General features: G+C 37.5%; 1 long non-coding RNA gene across 2 annotated transcripts in view; it reads left to right on the top strand.

Annotated features, from left to right (window-relative positions):
• LOC136405661 (uncharacterized) overlaps positions 1–17,408 on the top strand; it is an 86,811-nt gene that overhangs the window by 20,986 nt on the left and 48,417 nt on the right. The window contains exon 3 of one of the 2 annotated variants that reach the window (XR_010751552.1): positions 10,304–10,965. The exons of the other annotated variant lie outside the window; for it this stretch is intronic. This is a non-coding gene — a long non-coding RNA (uncharacterized lncRNA). Of the gene's footprint in view, positions 1–10,303; positions 10,966–17,408 lie in introns of those variants that run through there. 2 annotated transcript variants of the gene reach the window in all.

The following is a 17,408-nucleotide window of genomic DNA, read 5'->3' as shown; positions in this document are numbered from 1 at the left end:
CTTCCATCCCCTCTGATAGCTGTCAGTCTGTTCTCTGTAACTATGATTCTGTTTCTGTTTTGTTACTTTACTTTGTTCATTAGATTCTACATGCTGTATTTGTCTTTCTTTGACTGCCTTATTTCACTTAGCATAATAATCTCCAGGTCCACCCATGCTGTAACAAGGGTAAGATTTCTTTCTCTTTATGGCTGAGTAGTATTCTGTTGTGTAAACGTACCACAGCTTTTTATCTACTTATCTACTGATGGACACTTGGGCTGTTTCCAAATCTTGGCTATTGTAAATAACACTGCAATGAACATAAGGGTGTACATATTCTTTCAAATTAGTATTTTGGTTTCCTTTAAATATATAACCAGAAGTGGAATTGCTAGGTCAAAAGTCCATTACATTTTCAAATTTTTGAGTTAACTCCATACTGCTTTCCACAGTGGCTGCACCCCTCTGCATTCCCACCAACAGTGTATGAGGTTTCCCTTTTCTACACACCCCTGCTAACACTGGTCGTCTGTTGATTTATTGATGATAACCATTCTGACAAGTGTGAGGTTATATTTCACTTTCCTTTTTTTTTGTGATAGAGACAGAGAGAGTCAGAAAGACGGACAGACAGACAAGAAGGGAGAGAAATGAGAAGCATCAATTTTTCGTTGTGGCATCTTAGTTATTCATTGATTGCTTTCTCATGTATGCCTTGACGGTGGGGGGCTAAACCAGACTGAGTGACTCTTTGCTCGAGCCAGCAACTTGGGCTCAAACTGGTGGGCCGTGCTCAAACCAAATGAGCCTGAGCTCAAGCTAGCAACTTCATGGTCTCGAACCTGGGTCCTCTGTACCCACTGTGCAACCACCTGTTCAGGAATATTTCACTTTTCTTTTAATTTGCATTTCATATGTCCACTGGCCATCTATACAGCTTCTTTGCAGAAGTATCCAGACATTTGCTAATTTTTTAATGAATTGTTATTTATTTATTTATTTATTTATTTATTTATTTATTTATTTACTGTTTTGGTATTGAGTTTTATAAGTTCCTTCTGAATTTTGAATATTAAGCCCTTAGCAGATGTATCAGTTCATAGCAGTGGATTATCAGTTCTCCCATTCAGTGCATTGTCTTTTCTTTTTGCTGATTGTTTCCTCTGCTGTGCAGAAAACTTTTTAGTTTGACGTAGTTTCACTTGTTAATGTTTTTTATTTGCCTTATTTGAGGTGATATATAAAAAATAAATATTGCTCTGAGAAATGTCTGAGATTTTATGTCTATGTTTTTTTCTGGAATTTTTATGATTTCGAGTCTAACATTTAATTCTTTAATTTAAGTTTATTCCTGTGAATGGTGTAAGAATGTGGTCCAGTTTCTTTCTTTCATTTTTTTCTTTTCTTTTTCTTGCAACCACTTGTCCAATTTTCCTGAGTATCATGATCTCATTATATGTTCTTGTATTACTTGTCAAATATTAAGTCACCATGAAGGTATGGGCTTATTTCTGGATTTCTGGGATTTTAATTCTGTTCCATTGATCTATATGTCTGTTTTTATGCCAGTACCATCCTGTTCTGATTACTATGGACTTGTAATGTAGTTTAATATCAGGTAGTGTTCTACTGATATCAACTTTGTTCTTAATCCCAATTCAATCTATAGATTCATCATAATTCCCATCAAGGACCAGTGGGGTATTTCATAGAACTAAAACAAATATTTCAAAAATGTATATGGAGCCACAAAGGTCCCAAAACAACAACAGCAATCTTGAAAAAAAATAACAAAGTTGGATTTGGTCTTCAGGAGATGAAAGAGCAAGATAAAGAGAAAACTAAACATTAGGAGAAAGGAGATGGTTAGGCTCAGGGGAAATAGCTAGAAAGTGGGGCTGGAAGAGCCTCTTCCTCTCTTTCCTATACTCTTCTATCTCAATCTCTTTGACTCACCCTCCTTCTCTTTTCTTTAAGGCATCTGCTATACTCTAAGTCAACCCTACCAGGGCCTCCAGAAGTAACTATGAACCAAATTAGTTCTGGTGTTTATGAAAATATGAATAAATGTTGTGACAAGATTCACATCTTGGAAAGAATTGAAAACATCAACAAAATACCTGGGATAGATTTTAAACAAAGACAGAATATGGCTACAATAATTTCAGACTAATGCTTTGTTCCATTAATCTCTTTCTGTACATCTAAAGTTTTAAATGATTTAAAGTTTTAAAAATGGTGAAATAATATCATAGAAGAAAAGATCAATGTTTTAGTATGAGAAAGTGTAACGGTACATTCAATGTGGGTTAATAAAACAGATAGTACAATTATAATTGCAACCATCCTGGAGTCTCTCTTGTCTCAATCCTTATTCCCATTGTTTAAGAACATATTATCTCTGCATTTTCTTATTCACCTTCCTTAATAAGAAAATCTTACCTGACCTGTGGTGGCGCAGTGGATAAAGCATTGCCCTGGAATACTAAGGTCGCTGGTTCTAAACCCTGGGCTTGCCTGGTCAAGGCACATATAAGACTCAACTACTATGAGTTGATACTTCCTGCTTCTCTCTCTTCTCTTTCTCTCTGTCTCTCTCTCACAAAAGTAATAAATAAAAAATTTTTTAAAAAGGAAACCTTATTGTCCTGCTTTTGCATTTGGCCAAATTATCAATTGCTGGCCTGTTTCTAGATGGAGAGTTCTGGTAGTTCAACCAGCTGTGGCCAGGAAAGGCCATGCAACACCCCCTGCCATAGACCTGTGGACAGGTAGACATAATAAATGAAATTTTTTTAGCATACTTGTGCACTGGTCAAGGTGGGTGGTCAGCTGGCAAGCTGCTTGGCTTTCTTCAAGGAAATACAGAATAATGGATGTCAGCATGGACTATAGGTCAGATTTCTTGGGTCCAAATATTGATTCCATCAAGAACCACCTTAATGTACTCAGGCAACTTAACCTGTCTGAAAATTCTCATAAATATTATGTAGACACTAAAAGTCTCTACCTCTTGGTTGTTGTGAGGATTAACTGAGATAATTTATACAAGTTATTGGAATGGAGCCTGACATATAGTTAGTGCTATATTGTATTATTTTTTATTTTCTCATTTATGCAGAGCTAATCATACTCTTGGCACACCATGTTTGTCTTGTTAATTTTCACTACAGCTATGAACAATCGGTCGTGTGATCCCCATACCGCCTATGAGGCAATCAGGGCGAAAAGAAGGTTAAGCAACCTGCTTTAAACTATACAGTTAGTAAATGGCAGGGGTGAGACCCAAAATAAAAGCTGATTGATTTCAAAGGCTAATTTCTCTGTTTTACTCCAGTGTAAAAAGACAACAGATAGTAAAAGAGCCGAGTGTTGAGAGCCAACAACTTTGGTGAATTTTATTACAATGATAGATGGTTGATTATTCCATGAAAATCCTCAGAATCTTATTTGGTTTCCATGAGGTTGCCACTCGGGCTCCGTGTTCTACTCATTTATATGCTTAGGCTGCCAAAATGCAAGACCTACCACCGGGCCTGCCTGCTCTGTCCAGTTGGGTCCCATTGCAGTCAAGTCATCACTGATGTGTTGAAAAGGTGTTCCAGTTTGCTTTGCAGAGAATGAGCTGATGCCTCTTTGGGCAAAGATCAAGCACACTGTTCGAATACCATGGCTGTAGAACCCAATCAAAAAGGACCAGGTTATTGCCCAAGGGACCATAGTGATGACACAGCCGGCAGCGTTCCAGCCATTCGCTGTCTAAACTGTAGTTTGAAATGGTTTGCATGACTGTGCAGCTTGACCAGAAGCTTCTTGGATTTGTAAAACATTTCTTGCCGTGCTCTGGATTTAAAAAAAAAAAGTCCAAACTTTGAACTGTTCCCCCAAAGATAGACTTTGCCTTTGGAGCTTGGGGAAAACACACACACACACACACACACACACACACACACACACACACACACACACACACACACACACACCTGTGTAGAAAAGCGTGAATGTATCACATTGAAGGGTAGAGCCTTTATAACTGTTGGTGCTGTTAAATTCTGAAAGTCAGGACTTGGAATGCCTCCTCTGCTGATTGCACGGTAACTGGTGCAGCTATAATAGGCTCCAGACACTACTAGAATAGCAGATATCTGCCTGTGACTACAGAGGAATATATAAGAAAGAAAAAGACAGATGGTGTACTTAGGTGCACTTAAGTCTGATTGCATGAGTTGATAATGAATGTTTAAATATGATGCTCCCATAAAATCAGATACCTGTAGACAATGCTGGAATAACTACAGACTTGCTAGGGGAAGAAAATGAAGGTGTAGATTCTAATTTTTGTTTTTGTCATTATTATGATCGTCTATTTACTTGGATGGGGATTTTCATAACTTTCTCCGAGACTAATCATAAAACAAAAAGCACAATCAGTAGCATAGAAAACAGATTCTTCAAAATGAGAGGAAACTTAAAGAGTATTTCAGAGCTGTGGATAGGGGCCGGGATAGGTCAGATACTCTAAGTGACATATTGAGAATTAAAAGTCATGTCACATATCGCCTTGCTCGGTATCATTCCGCCACAAAGCCCCATGTTATCTCTCCGAGATTATATTAAAACATTATAAATCAAGCAAGAATCATAACTGAAACACAGCTCACATTGTTCAGAGAGGATAATCTTCTACTCCCATAAACAACTTTAGTTTACAGATTTTATTGGCCTCAAACCAGATTAAGTGGGATTTTTTTAAAAACCTTAATAAAAGCTGGGTTTTGTAGTGGCAAATATATGCTCAATTTTCCTAAGTGGCTTCAATTTTTAACACCTTTTCTGTGTCTGCTGTCTAAACAGACCTCCAGTTAGATGATTATACTTCCAAAAAGTTAAAGCTCAAAGATCTGACTTAGATCTGATATCAACAGAGAACTAGGGCACGAGATGGTTGGGGAGATGGTGTACGCTTCACACGTGCATGCGGAGGGTCGGGGAACCGAGGGAAAGAACCCGGGTCTGAAGTGCACGCTCCACGCCGAAAGTAGACATCAATCAGAAACTGTAAATAAATTGGACCTGGCACCTTAAGTGCCTTAAATGTTTGAAGTTAAACCTTAAATTGCATCCTTATTCTTAAAGGAAGCGGTGAGCCTCCCATCAAAGAGACTGGTGGCGTAATCAAGATGAGTAATGCTGCCAGATTCTGAAAGGACTTCACAATCTGAGTAGGAAAGACAGTCCCCGGTGCAGGAAGCCCGAAAAGTCCACATGCCACTTATCATGAGCGGGGAACTGGGTGGTGAAAGATGCACATGCTTTAAAATTAGGCAGTGCTGACACAGGTCAGACACTCTGTATAGTGGTGGAAATGCCTTCCAAACACCATCTCAAAACAAGGGTCCACGTCAGGCTGTTAGAGATTTTGCTAGAACATGGGAGATCTTGAAATGACTCTCCAAAAAAGCAAAAAAGACGACCCCTTCACATGCAAATAAAAATGACTTTATAATTCTTAGTTTCTGCAACATGCAATTGTGTAACTGTAAGATGGCTTATAGTTCCCACATGAATAGATCCATTTAGTGAACTAACATGATACAACTGTCATTTCTCTAGCTTCCAAAGAGTTTCTTTCATTTCAACCTACCAAAATGTCAAGATTATCATTATTGCCAATTTTTGAGAGTGAAGTAAATACTCTAAAACTTGTACACATCACAGGAGACTGCAACTGAAAAAGAAACATCATCAGCAAAATACCACCATTTTTATGACAATTCTGAAAAATGAGAAAATTTTAAAAAATGTGAAAGAAAACCATCCAGTGGCACTTAAAATATATACACCAAAATTACAGATAAAAATTTAGCAAACCTGTATCCAACAATTTATTAAAATAATATTTCATGATTCATATTATATTATCAAAGACTTCTTTTAAAAAAGGAAATGTCCATTAGATGATATTAAGTTATAACCAGTCAATTCTGGTGAGCTGTGTGTTTAGTTGTGAGGACATGAAACACAGTTTATTGTTTTATAATTATTTGTTGTTATATTATTTCCTATATAAACAACTGTAAACTTACTTTTATCCTACCTGTATTATTATTATCTATGTCTGCCATGATGTAAAGATGTATAAGGCACTCTAACTCAAAATGCTTATTATATAACCACATATATAGTATAAGTTTGTTTATGTTTAAAATGTGTTTGGCATGTGAGTGTATATGTATATTTGAAATTATATAAGAAAATATCTAGAAAGATAAGTAGTAGACCCTGGCTGGTTGGGTCAGTGGTAGAGCATTGGCCTGGCATGTGGAAGTCCCAAGTTTGATTCCTGGTCAGGGCAGAGAAGTGACTATCAGCTTCTCTACCCATCTCCCTCCCTCTTATCTCTCTCTTCTTCTCTTTTCCCCTCCTGCAGCCCTGGCTTGAATGATTTGAGCATGTTGGACCCAGGCACTGAGGATGGCTCCATGGCCTCACCTCAGATGCTAAAATAGCTCAGTTGCCAAGCAAAAGAGCAAGCCCCAGATGGGCAGAGCCTCACCCCCATAGAGGGTTTGCTGGGTAGGGGTACTAGGGGGAGTCTGTCTGCCTCTCTGCTTTCCACTTAATAAAAAGAAAAAAAAAGAAAGAAAGGAAGAGAGAAAGAGAGAAAGAGAAAAGAAAGAAAGAAAAGAAAGAGAGAGAAAGAAAGAAAGGAAGAAAAGAAGGAAGGAAGGAAGGAAGGAAGGAAGGAAGGAAGGAAGGAAGGAAGGAAGGAAGGAAGGAAAGAAGGAAGGAAGGAAGGAAGGGAGGAAGAAAGGAAGGAAAGAAGGAAGGAAGGGAAATAGTAGTATAATAACTAAATGGCCACAATGGCGACTCCTGGCCACATGAACGTTCCCATTAGATTTGGACAGATGGTAATGAAACAACAGAGCCAAGAACTGGTGGGCCATTAGCTTTAATCCTAGCTTGCACCTGGTGGGCAAGTAAAAACACACACTAGGCTCCAAAACCCACTCATTCAGTGCTCACAAAGCTACTGACTTATTTAAGTTTCCTAGAATCAAAGGTTTCTAGCTCACCAGCATTAGTCACCTCTGTTTCCCTCTCCTTCTCTCTGTCTGCACAAACTGGCTTCTCCCTCACCACTCTGCCATCTTGGCTGCCTCTCCTCTCCTCCACGTGGCCTTTCTCTGCTCTCCTTTATCTGCTCTCTCCTCTAGTGCTAATCTCAGGAACTGAAAGAGAGCAAGCTCCAGGTCTGCCCCATTTTATAGTGTAGAAATCCAAACCTTTAATCCAATATATAAACAAACAAGGAACTCTCTGATACAAAGTCACTTATCTGAGGCATAATGGGATTCCTCATGAGAGTGCACTACCCCACACCATGCAATCAGTCAAGGGTGTGGGGAAAAGCTTAGTCTTAAAACTAAGCCTTAGGCTATTACGATGCTGCCTGCTTACAGCCTATCCCCCACACCCAATGCAAATTATGAGCGAGCAAACATATACATCATATTTACAAACTTATTTGACCAACAATAACCATGGTTACTCTGAACAAGATCACTCTGTTTTTGTTAAACGTTATATGTCCAGAATAGATCAGTTATTGTTACATAGAAAGTTTCATATTTGTTAAATGAAGGAATTAAATAAATTGAGTTGGGGGTAAATTATAACATTTACTTTTTGCTACAAGTAGCTATTTTGTTTAAATATTTTTAGATGAACATACATGTAATTATATTAAAACTATGTATTAAAACTATAAACACACACACAGGCACATACACATACAGCACATACACACAGGAACATTTAACTATTATTTCCTCAGGGTCCTTTATTAACAAATATTAGTTAAAAAAATATTATGTGTCAGGTACTGCTCTAGATACTTGAAATCAACCAGTGAACAAAACCAATAATATATATGTTGAATCTAATCATTCATTCATTCATGTGTTCATTTAAATTGTGATTATTTAATCATTTATTAATTCATCAAATTGACCACTTAATTTATTTTAGAAACTCTGTTAGAAAAAAATATATTGAATCTTATAAAAATAAAATTCTCTTAACTATATTTTTCTAGATGTATAAGAGAAAAATTCACAGAAATCAGCTAAGAAACTGAGTCTTTATACTCATTGTTCTTATTTCATAGTTGGGCAAAATTCACCAGCAAGTTAAGTGAACTCTATTAGGACCTTCTATGAAAAAACATGAGTCAATTATTGTTGGGCAAATGAGTTTGTAAAATTTGTGATTTTTTAGTTTGCTCACTTTTATTGTTAAAAATGATGCTGGGCAGCCACATGTGTGCTTGCTTGCCCTCAAAGCAGGGCAGTTGGTTGCAAACTGTGGATTACCTTCCTGCTTGGGAAGGGCCATTGTTATGCTAATGTTTTCTGAAGGAGGGGTTTCACTCCAAAAAGTTTTCAAAAATAAAAAGAGAAGAAGAAGGAGAAGAAAGAAGGAAGCCGAGATGGCAGGGTGCTGAAGGAGAAGCCAGTTTGTGCAGAGAGGAGAAGGGAGAAGGTGGGGAACCAGAGGTGACTGAGACTGGGTGAAACTGGTAGGGGCCTTTGATTCTAGGAAAAACCAGAGAATCTTTCAGGATTTTAGATCCCTGTGTGTATTTACTCACCGGTTAGTGCAAGGCTAGAATAAAGGAATGGCCCACCAGTTTGTGGCTCCACTGTTTCTTTACTGTCTGCCCAAATCTAAGGGGAACCTGCATGTGAATGGCAGTGACAGTGGCGGCTATTGGCCATATAATTATAAAAAAAAGAGAGATGATAAATTGTTTATTATTTATATAACTTAGAAAAATGAAAAACTTTCTAACAAATGGGAAATGGATAACAGAACATTGGTTTCATATCGGATTGATCTGATCATCAATGCTGTATTGTATGTGAGTGTAGCTTGAAGTACAAGACTTAATATACTGACAAGGATGCATGAGGCTATGTTAGCATGCTGCTAGGAGGGCTCTTAGAGGCTTGAGAAAGTTATGAGGCACATTAAGTGAAGTAGATGTACTATAACTCTCATAGTACACCATGGAAGAAGTCAAAAGGCTCTAAGAATGGCATGTTAAAGTAAATTAAGCCTGAAAAACCTGTTGGGTGATTACGTTTTACGGGGGAACCTAGAAAACATTTTGTTTACTGAATTATAAAGAGTTTACTCATGAGAAGGGTACTATCATCACTGAGAAACTCAGCGATTGTTTTTTTGCCTACATTTGATATTGAGTAATACTGTTATACAATTGACTTATAACATTACAAATCATAGGGTGTCAAGTAAAAGAGGCCAGGTGGTAGCTGCTTAATTCTCAGAACCCAGGGGGCTGTAATTACCATACCAAACAGCAGGGTTAGAGTGGCAGCCAGGATGGCCCGACCTATAAAAACCATAAAGATCTTACATAGAACAATAGCCAAAGGCATACTGCATGCTCTTTACTAACAAAAGAAATGAAGATTGGATGGTCAGGAGGCTGAGAGAAGCCACCCAATAAAAGTCATGATCTCTTGCCCAGCTTTTAGATTGAAGCCAATTCTTGCATCTGGAGTCCATTGACTGAAAAGAAGCCAAATGTTCAGGAAGAAAACAACATAGACTACCACAGCAAGTATAGAGTAATGTTTCCCCAATAATTCCCAAATTGGTCTTTAATCATTTTCAACAGGGGGAGGAGAATATCCAAGTATTTCAACAACAGAGGGTCTGAGTTAACATTGAAACCCCAGGATGTGCTCCCATGATGAAGTGGAAGCATATGGCAGCCAAGTAATACATGGTATCTTGGCCTAGTTCTGGTTCAGTGTGTCCAAGCTCCAAGGCCCCACCTTGTGGTCATTTCTCAACCCCTGAATGTATGATTGGAATAGAAATGCTCAGTAGCTATGTTCCATATTGGTTCTTTTGCTTGTGGAATTAGAGCTACTGTAGTGAGGAAGGCCAAGTGAAGCCTCTGAAGCAAAATCTCTCTCTTCTGCAAGATAGTTACTGAAAAAAAAAATCACACAACCAAACAAAACAACAAATTGCAGAAATTAGTGCCAACTAAAGGCCTAAAGGTAGTGCATCTTGTCTTATCTCCAATTAATTCACCAGTTTATACCTTATAAAAGTTAGATGAGACACTTGGCCGTTTGGCTCAGTGGTAGAGCATTGTCTCAGCATGTGGATGTCCCAGGTTCGATTCCCGGTTAGGGCACACAAGAGAAGTGCTCATCTGTTTCTCCACATCTCCCCCTCTCACTTCTCTCTCTCTCTCTCTCTCTCTCTTCTCCTGCAGCCATGGCTCAATTGAAGCAAGTTGGCCCTGAATGCTGAGAATGGCTCCATGGCCTCTGCCTCAGGCACTAACAAGAACTTGGTTGCTGAGCAATGGAGCAACATATCAGATGGGCAGAGTATTACCCCTAGTGGACTTGCTGGGTGGGTCCTGGTCAGGGCATATGTGAGAGTTTGTCTCTCTGCCACCCCTCTCCTTCACTGAATTAAAAAAAAAATAGTGAGACAGACTCTGAAAGATAATAGTACGTGAATGCCAACTCGACTGAGCAGTATCACAGTTGCAGATATAATACCAGATGTGGTTTAGTTGCAAAAACAGATAAAAATAGCTTCAAGTACATGGTATTCAGCCATTGATCTGGTGAATGATTTTTTTTTTTATCTTTATCAAAAGGACGGAACAAAAAACAGTTTACATTCACATAAAAGAAATAGTAGTATGTATTTATAATCTTGCCAAGGACTATGTAAGAACTCCCCTACTTTCTTTAAAAATATAGAATGAAGAAAGCTAAACCATCTAGATATGCCTTAGAATATCACACATGTCCATTAGACAATGACATCATGCTGATTGGTATGATGATCAAGAAATGGCAAGTATATTAGAGGCCGCAGGAAGACACGTGACTGAGAAAACAGGAGATACAATGATGAAGATTCAGAAAACTGATTCATCCATGGAAATTTTATGATTCCAGTGGTTTGGGCCATCCTGTAATATACTTTCCAAACTAAAAGAAAGATGATTATATTTCCTACCAGTGATGAAGGAAGGACAGCATCTCACAGGTACCTTCAAGTTCTGGAGACAGCGAATAAATACACACTTGGGAAAATTGCTCCAATCATATCCTGGATGATCCACAAAGCAGACATATCCAAGTGAAACTCAAAAGCAGAAGAGGTCTCTGTAGTTACCTCAAGTTTCATGTAAGCCATCCTGCCACTTAGATCATATGACCTGGTTCAAAATCTTCCAAAAATAGAAGAAGAAATACTCCTTAACACATTTTATGATAACCTTGATACCAAACCTGGCAAAGATAACACACAAAAAAATAAAACTACAGACCAATATCTCTAATGGATACAGATGCAAAATCCTAAACAAAATACTAGCAAATTGAATACAACAACACATTAAAAATATAATACATCATGATCAAGTGGGATTCATTCCAGGAGCACAAGGATGGATGGTCCAACATACAGAAATCGATCAACGTAATACAGCGCATCAACTAAACAAAGAACAAAAATTATATAATCCTATCAATAGAGGCAAAAGTCATTCGATAAAATACAACATCCCTTTATGTTTAAAACACTCAATAAAATAGAAATAGAAGGAAAGTACCTCAACATAATAATAGAGTAATTAGCTGATTGCAAACCATCAGCTAATATCACACTAAATGGTGAAAAAAATGAAGGCTTTTTCTGTAAAATCAGGAATGAGACAAGGTTGCTCATTCTCTCTACTCTTATTCAACATAGTTCTGGAAATTTTAACCAGAGAGATTAGGCAAGAGAAAGAAATAAAAGGCATCCATATAAAGAAAGAAGTAAAAGTATCACTTTTTTCAGATGACATGATCCTGTATATATAAAATCCCAAAGACTCCACCAAAAAACTATTAGAGGCCCTGGCTGGTTGGCTCAGCAGTAGAGTGTTGGCCTGGCATGCAGGAGTCCTGGGTTCGATTCCTGGCCAGGGCACACAGGAAAAGCGCTCATCTGCTTCTCCACCCCTCCCCCTCTCCTTCTTCTCTGTCTCTCTCTTCCCCTCCCGCAGCCGAGGCTCCATTGGAGCAAAGATGGCCCGAGTGCTGAGGATGGCTCTGTGGCCTCTGCCTCAGGCGCTAGAACGGCTCTGGATGCAACGGAGCGACGCCCCAGAGGGGCAGAGCATCGCCCCCTGGTGGGCGTGCCGGGTGAATCCCGGTTGGGTGTATGTGGGGGTCTGTCTGACTGCCTCCCCATTTCCAGCTTCAGAAAAATGAAAAAAAACAAAAAAAACAAACCTATTAGAAACAATAAACCAATACAGTAAAGTCACAGGATACAAAATCAATATACAAAAGTCTATTGCTGTTCTATACACCAATGATGAAATTTTGGAAAATGAACTAAAAAAATTTCATTTTACAATTGCAACAAAAAAATACAATACTTAGGAATAAACTTAACAAAGGATGTAAAGGACCTATATACTGAAAACTACAAAACATTATTGAAAGAAATTGAAAAAGACACAATGAAATAGAAAAATATTCCATGTTCATGAATTGGAAGAATCAACATAGTTAAAATGGCCATATTACCCAAAGCAATATACAAATTTATGCACTCCCCATTAAAATCCCAATGTCATTTTTTAAAGAAATAGAACAAAAAATCACCAGGTTTGTATGGAGTCATAAAACGTCCTGAATAGCCAAAGCAATCCTGAGGAAAAATAATGAAACCAGAGGTATCATACTACTTAACTTCAAATTATAGTCAGCGCTATGGTAATCAAAACAGCCTGGTGTTGGCAGAAAGAAACAGACATACAGACCTATGGAACAGAATCCAGATCCCAAAAATAAAACCACATATATATTGACATATCATCTTCAACAAAGGAGCCAAAAACACACAATGGAGAAAAGAAAACCTTTTCAATAAATGGTGCGAGGAAAATTGGAAAGCCACATGCAAAAGAATGAAACCTGACTACAGTTTGTCCCAATGCACAAAAATTAATTCAAAATAGATCAAAGACAAAAATATAATATCTGAAACAATAAATTACATAGAAGAAAACATAGGTACTACACTCATGGACCTTGGCCATAGAGAATGATTTATGAATTTGACTCCAGGCAAGGGAAGTAAAGGCAAAAATAAATGAATGAGACTATTTCAAACTTAAAAGCTTCTGCACAGCAACAGAAACTGACAACAAAACAAATAGAAAGCCAACTAAATGGGGGATATTTGCAAACAAGCAGCTCCAATAAGGGGTTAATATCCAAAATATATAAAGAACTCACAAAGTCAGCAACAAACAAGCAAACAATCCAATTAAAAAATGGGGAGAGCACCTGAACAGACACTTCTCCCAAGAGGACATACAAATGTCCAACAGATATATGAAAAGATGCTCATCGTCGCTAGCTATTTGAGAAATACAAATCAAAACTACAATGAGGTACCACCTCACACCTGTTAGATTGGATATTATCAACAATACAGGTAATAACAAGTGTTAGAGAGGCTGCGGAGAAAAAGGAACCCTCATCCACTGTTGGTGGGAATGTAAAGTAGTACAACCATTACGGAAGAAAGTATGGTGGTTCCTCAAAAAATTAAGAATAGAATTACCATATAACTCAAAAATCCCTCTACTATGTATCTATCCCTAAGACTCAAAAACATTGGTACATAAAGACACATGCATCCCCATGTTCATCGCAGCATTATTCATATTCACAGTGGCCAAGACATGGAAACAACCAAAATGTCTCTCCATAGAGAATTGGAGAAAGAAGATGTAGTACATATACACAATGGAATACTCCTTAGCTATAAGAAAAGATGGCATATTGTCATTCACTACAACATTAATGGACCTTGAGAACATTATACTGATTGAAATAAGTAAATCAGAAAAAGTTAAAAACTATATGATTTCACACATAGGTGGTATATAAAATTGAGACTCATGGACATAAATAAAAATGAAGTGATTACCAGGGGGAGGGGATAGCGGGGAAGGAGGTGAGGATATGGGTGTAAAGAGGGACAAATATAAGGTGATGGAGAATGATTTAACTTTGGGTGATGGGTATACAACAGAATCAACAGTCAAATGCTATAGAAATGTTTTCTTGAAACCTATGTACTCTTATTGTCAATGTCACCCTGTTAAAGTTAATTTTCTAAAAAAAAAAGAAAAAGTCCTAGGACCTGGCTAACTCTATGGCATGGGTTAGTGTTGGCAAAAGATACATGTGGAATTTATGGCAATGTTCAAGGGTAAGGATTTGGCTCATCTACCTGTAAAGCACCCAGACCAGCCAAAGGTGCAGCCAAAATAAAGAAAACACTAGAACTTGTAATAGAGGGGTAAAAAATGATGTACTTCAGAGCTTTTAAAAATTTGTTTTAATACGTTATAATCTTTTTGAACTTTAGTTTTCTTACCTAGAAAATAATATTAATTTTGAAAGACAGAGTTAGTAGAACGAACACAATTTAAGGTCATAAAGTTCAGACAGAATCTTGCATTCATGAGGATTCCAGTTAACATCTACATCATGTTGTACACTCCTATATATATTATATATCAGAAACTATCACAAATTTTATTTAAGCTTCCACAAGTGACCAGGAAGCTATATGATGATCCCAACTGAGCAAATGTGAATTACAAAGTTTCAGGAAGTTTGGTAGACAAATTAATAGAGTTAATACCATTTGAATTGTTGATTTTTTGTTCATATTCTTGTTCAACTTCTTTTCCTGCTGAGAATCCATTCTTGATGACTAGAGAAAAAAACTGTAGTCATCAACTCCCCATGTTTATATTTGGCTTTGTATATTTCAGGCTCCACTAGTGCTTTCAAAATCACAGAAAAACAATTGCTTTATATTCATCTTTTTATTAGCCAGAACATATAGGCTGTGCTTCCTGATTCATTTGGTTCTTGGTAATTATGTTATAAGGGGTTACTTTCAACATCAATAACAGCTGCAACAACAATAAAAATAAAGCTAAACACGTTGAGCCCATTTTGTATACAGAGAACTGTTCTAAAGAATTTTAATGTATAATTCATTTAATCCTAAAAATTGCTATCAAAAGTAGGTAAAAATACCATCATATTTGGGAAAATTGAAAACAGAGACCTTAAAGAATCCTTATTCAAATTGATTCAGCTAGAGGGTGGTAAGAATGGGTTTAGATGTCACACTATCTGGCAGCTTTGACCATACCCACTACTACATGTCACACTGCAGAAATGACTGCCAACCAGTATAAAACCTAAATCTATGCAGCTCTGAATAAACTCTCAGTTCTCTTCCAGGACTGTATAAGGGCTAGCAACTACGAAAACGCAAGGGTTTAGAATGTTGTAGACAGTGATTGCAAAAGAGCTTTCTATTTGACAATAAAACTAGAACTTATTTTCTATGCTTTTCAAATGGTACTGTTAACTCAGAGTGATGGGATTAGTAATTATGTAGAAAAAAGATCAAGAAATCTGTACATTAATCCCAGGTTTGCCATCAGTAGCTATAGAACCAAAAGCAAGTATTTAACCTTATGGGGCCAAGTATAAATAGCTATCAATATTTACTACTTCCTTGGACTGTTTTAATGATTAGATGGACTAATGTTTATAAAGCACTTAGTTCAGTGTCCCTATCTCTTACAAAAAAACAAATGAGCAAACAAACAAAAAACATGAGTGATTTCTAGGGCTTTTGGGTAATAGACTCTACATCTGTTGGTTGATATCAAACTAACCTTAAATGACCAAGGACATCCTTTGGTATTTGTGTCCTTGATGACATTTTAAACATCTCTGGTGGCAGTTGCACTGTTCAGATATATGTATAAGGATTTAAATGTGTCTGCCTTTTATAGTCCCATGCAGTCTTCCATAGTAGCTCTTTTTCCTTTAATTCTATGGCGAATTAAATACTAAACTTTATTATAATTTTTAAAATTAGTTTCTTCTTCTGGTATCTGCACCATGATTTTCCTTTGGAGAAACACCAATCAGCCCCTGTTAGAACATACGATTTTTTGGAGGGGATGGCTAATCTTGTGCTTAGCTCCCATGACAGAAATCTGACTCTTAAGAGGAAACCCCTGCCTGATGAATCAGGCAATTACATTTCCCTGGGCCTGGTGACTGGTCGAGGGATGGAGATATAATCCAAGCCAGGCCAATCTAAGTCAGCAAGACTCACTTTGAACATTTTAAAAAAAACATTGGGAAAGAAACACACTCTTTCTACTGAGATTGCTGAGAGAATAAATTATAAATCAACCTGGGAGCTGCTGGCCGCTTTTTTGCCGTTATGAGAGAAGACTCTGCCTGACAATGGAACCAGTAGAGAAGAAAGCACAGTTAAGAGATGGATGAGTGCTAAGGAAGCCACCGATTTCCTGTGGATCCATCTACATCTGATCCAGAATATGCCTACAATTTTCAGTTACCAGGGCCAACTAATTATCATTTTCCCCTAAACTAGCAAAACTGGTGCTATAACACTTGCCACTAAACAATACAGAGATCGTTAATCTCTTGACTTCCAAGTTGGAACTGCCAAATGCATTTGAAATGCTCAGCACTGTTGGCAACAAATAATCCAAGCCTTGTAGACTGCTCAGCTATGCTCTCCATGCCTGCCTCAGTTGAGTGCTTATTCTCAAGATCTAACCAGTGAACTGCTTTGCCCACCTTCTGGCCTTGCCATGCTGTCTTTACCTTCAGAATCTGAATACAGGATTTGAGCTCTTTATTACAGAATGGCAAGATTGTTTTGGCGTAAACACGCAAGGCTTCTTCCAACTCATTCCCCAATGAGTCTTTTCCATCAGTGCATAGAGATGCCCATGGCATATGGCTCCAACTACACTATTACATTCACTCCCTACAGAGATTCTCTGGGTCAGCTCCGGGAGACAGTAATTACTCCTTGCATGGAAGTTGCTGTTTATCACTCAGGGGCTTTTGTAATTGATGTTTCTTACACCAGTGTTTTTTTTTCCTTTTAGAGCTATGCCTCAGAGAACTGCAGACTAACTTCTTTAGATAGCATTTGCTTTTTTGTTTGTTTGTTTATTTAATATTTTAAGCAAAGATCATCTTATGAGGAATTTGGTCCATTATTACAAATACCCTGAATTCACATCAGACTCATTGCTTTGATAATGATAGATAACCTCTTGAAAAGAGTCATTGGGTATTTTGGAAAAAGAAACCATATTTAATTATTTACCATTATGATATTATCTCCTGAGAATGCAAAGTAGCTCTTTAATATGAATATTAAAAATTCTGTATTGCAGGCAGTGCACTTACTTTCTTGGAATTTGA

This window comes from Saccopteryx leptura, chromosome 5 (genome assembly GCF_036850995.1).
Source record: "Saccopteryx leptura isolate mSacLep1 chromosome 5, mSacLep1_pri_phased_curated, whole genome shotgun sequence".
In the NCBI taxonomy this organism is placed as follows: domain Eukaryota; kingdom Metazoa; phylum Chordata; class Mammalia; order Chiroptera; family Emballonuridae; genus Saccopteryx; species Saccopteryx leptura.
This window is presented reverse-complemented; position numbering and strand designations above follow the sequence as displayed.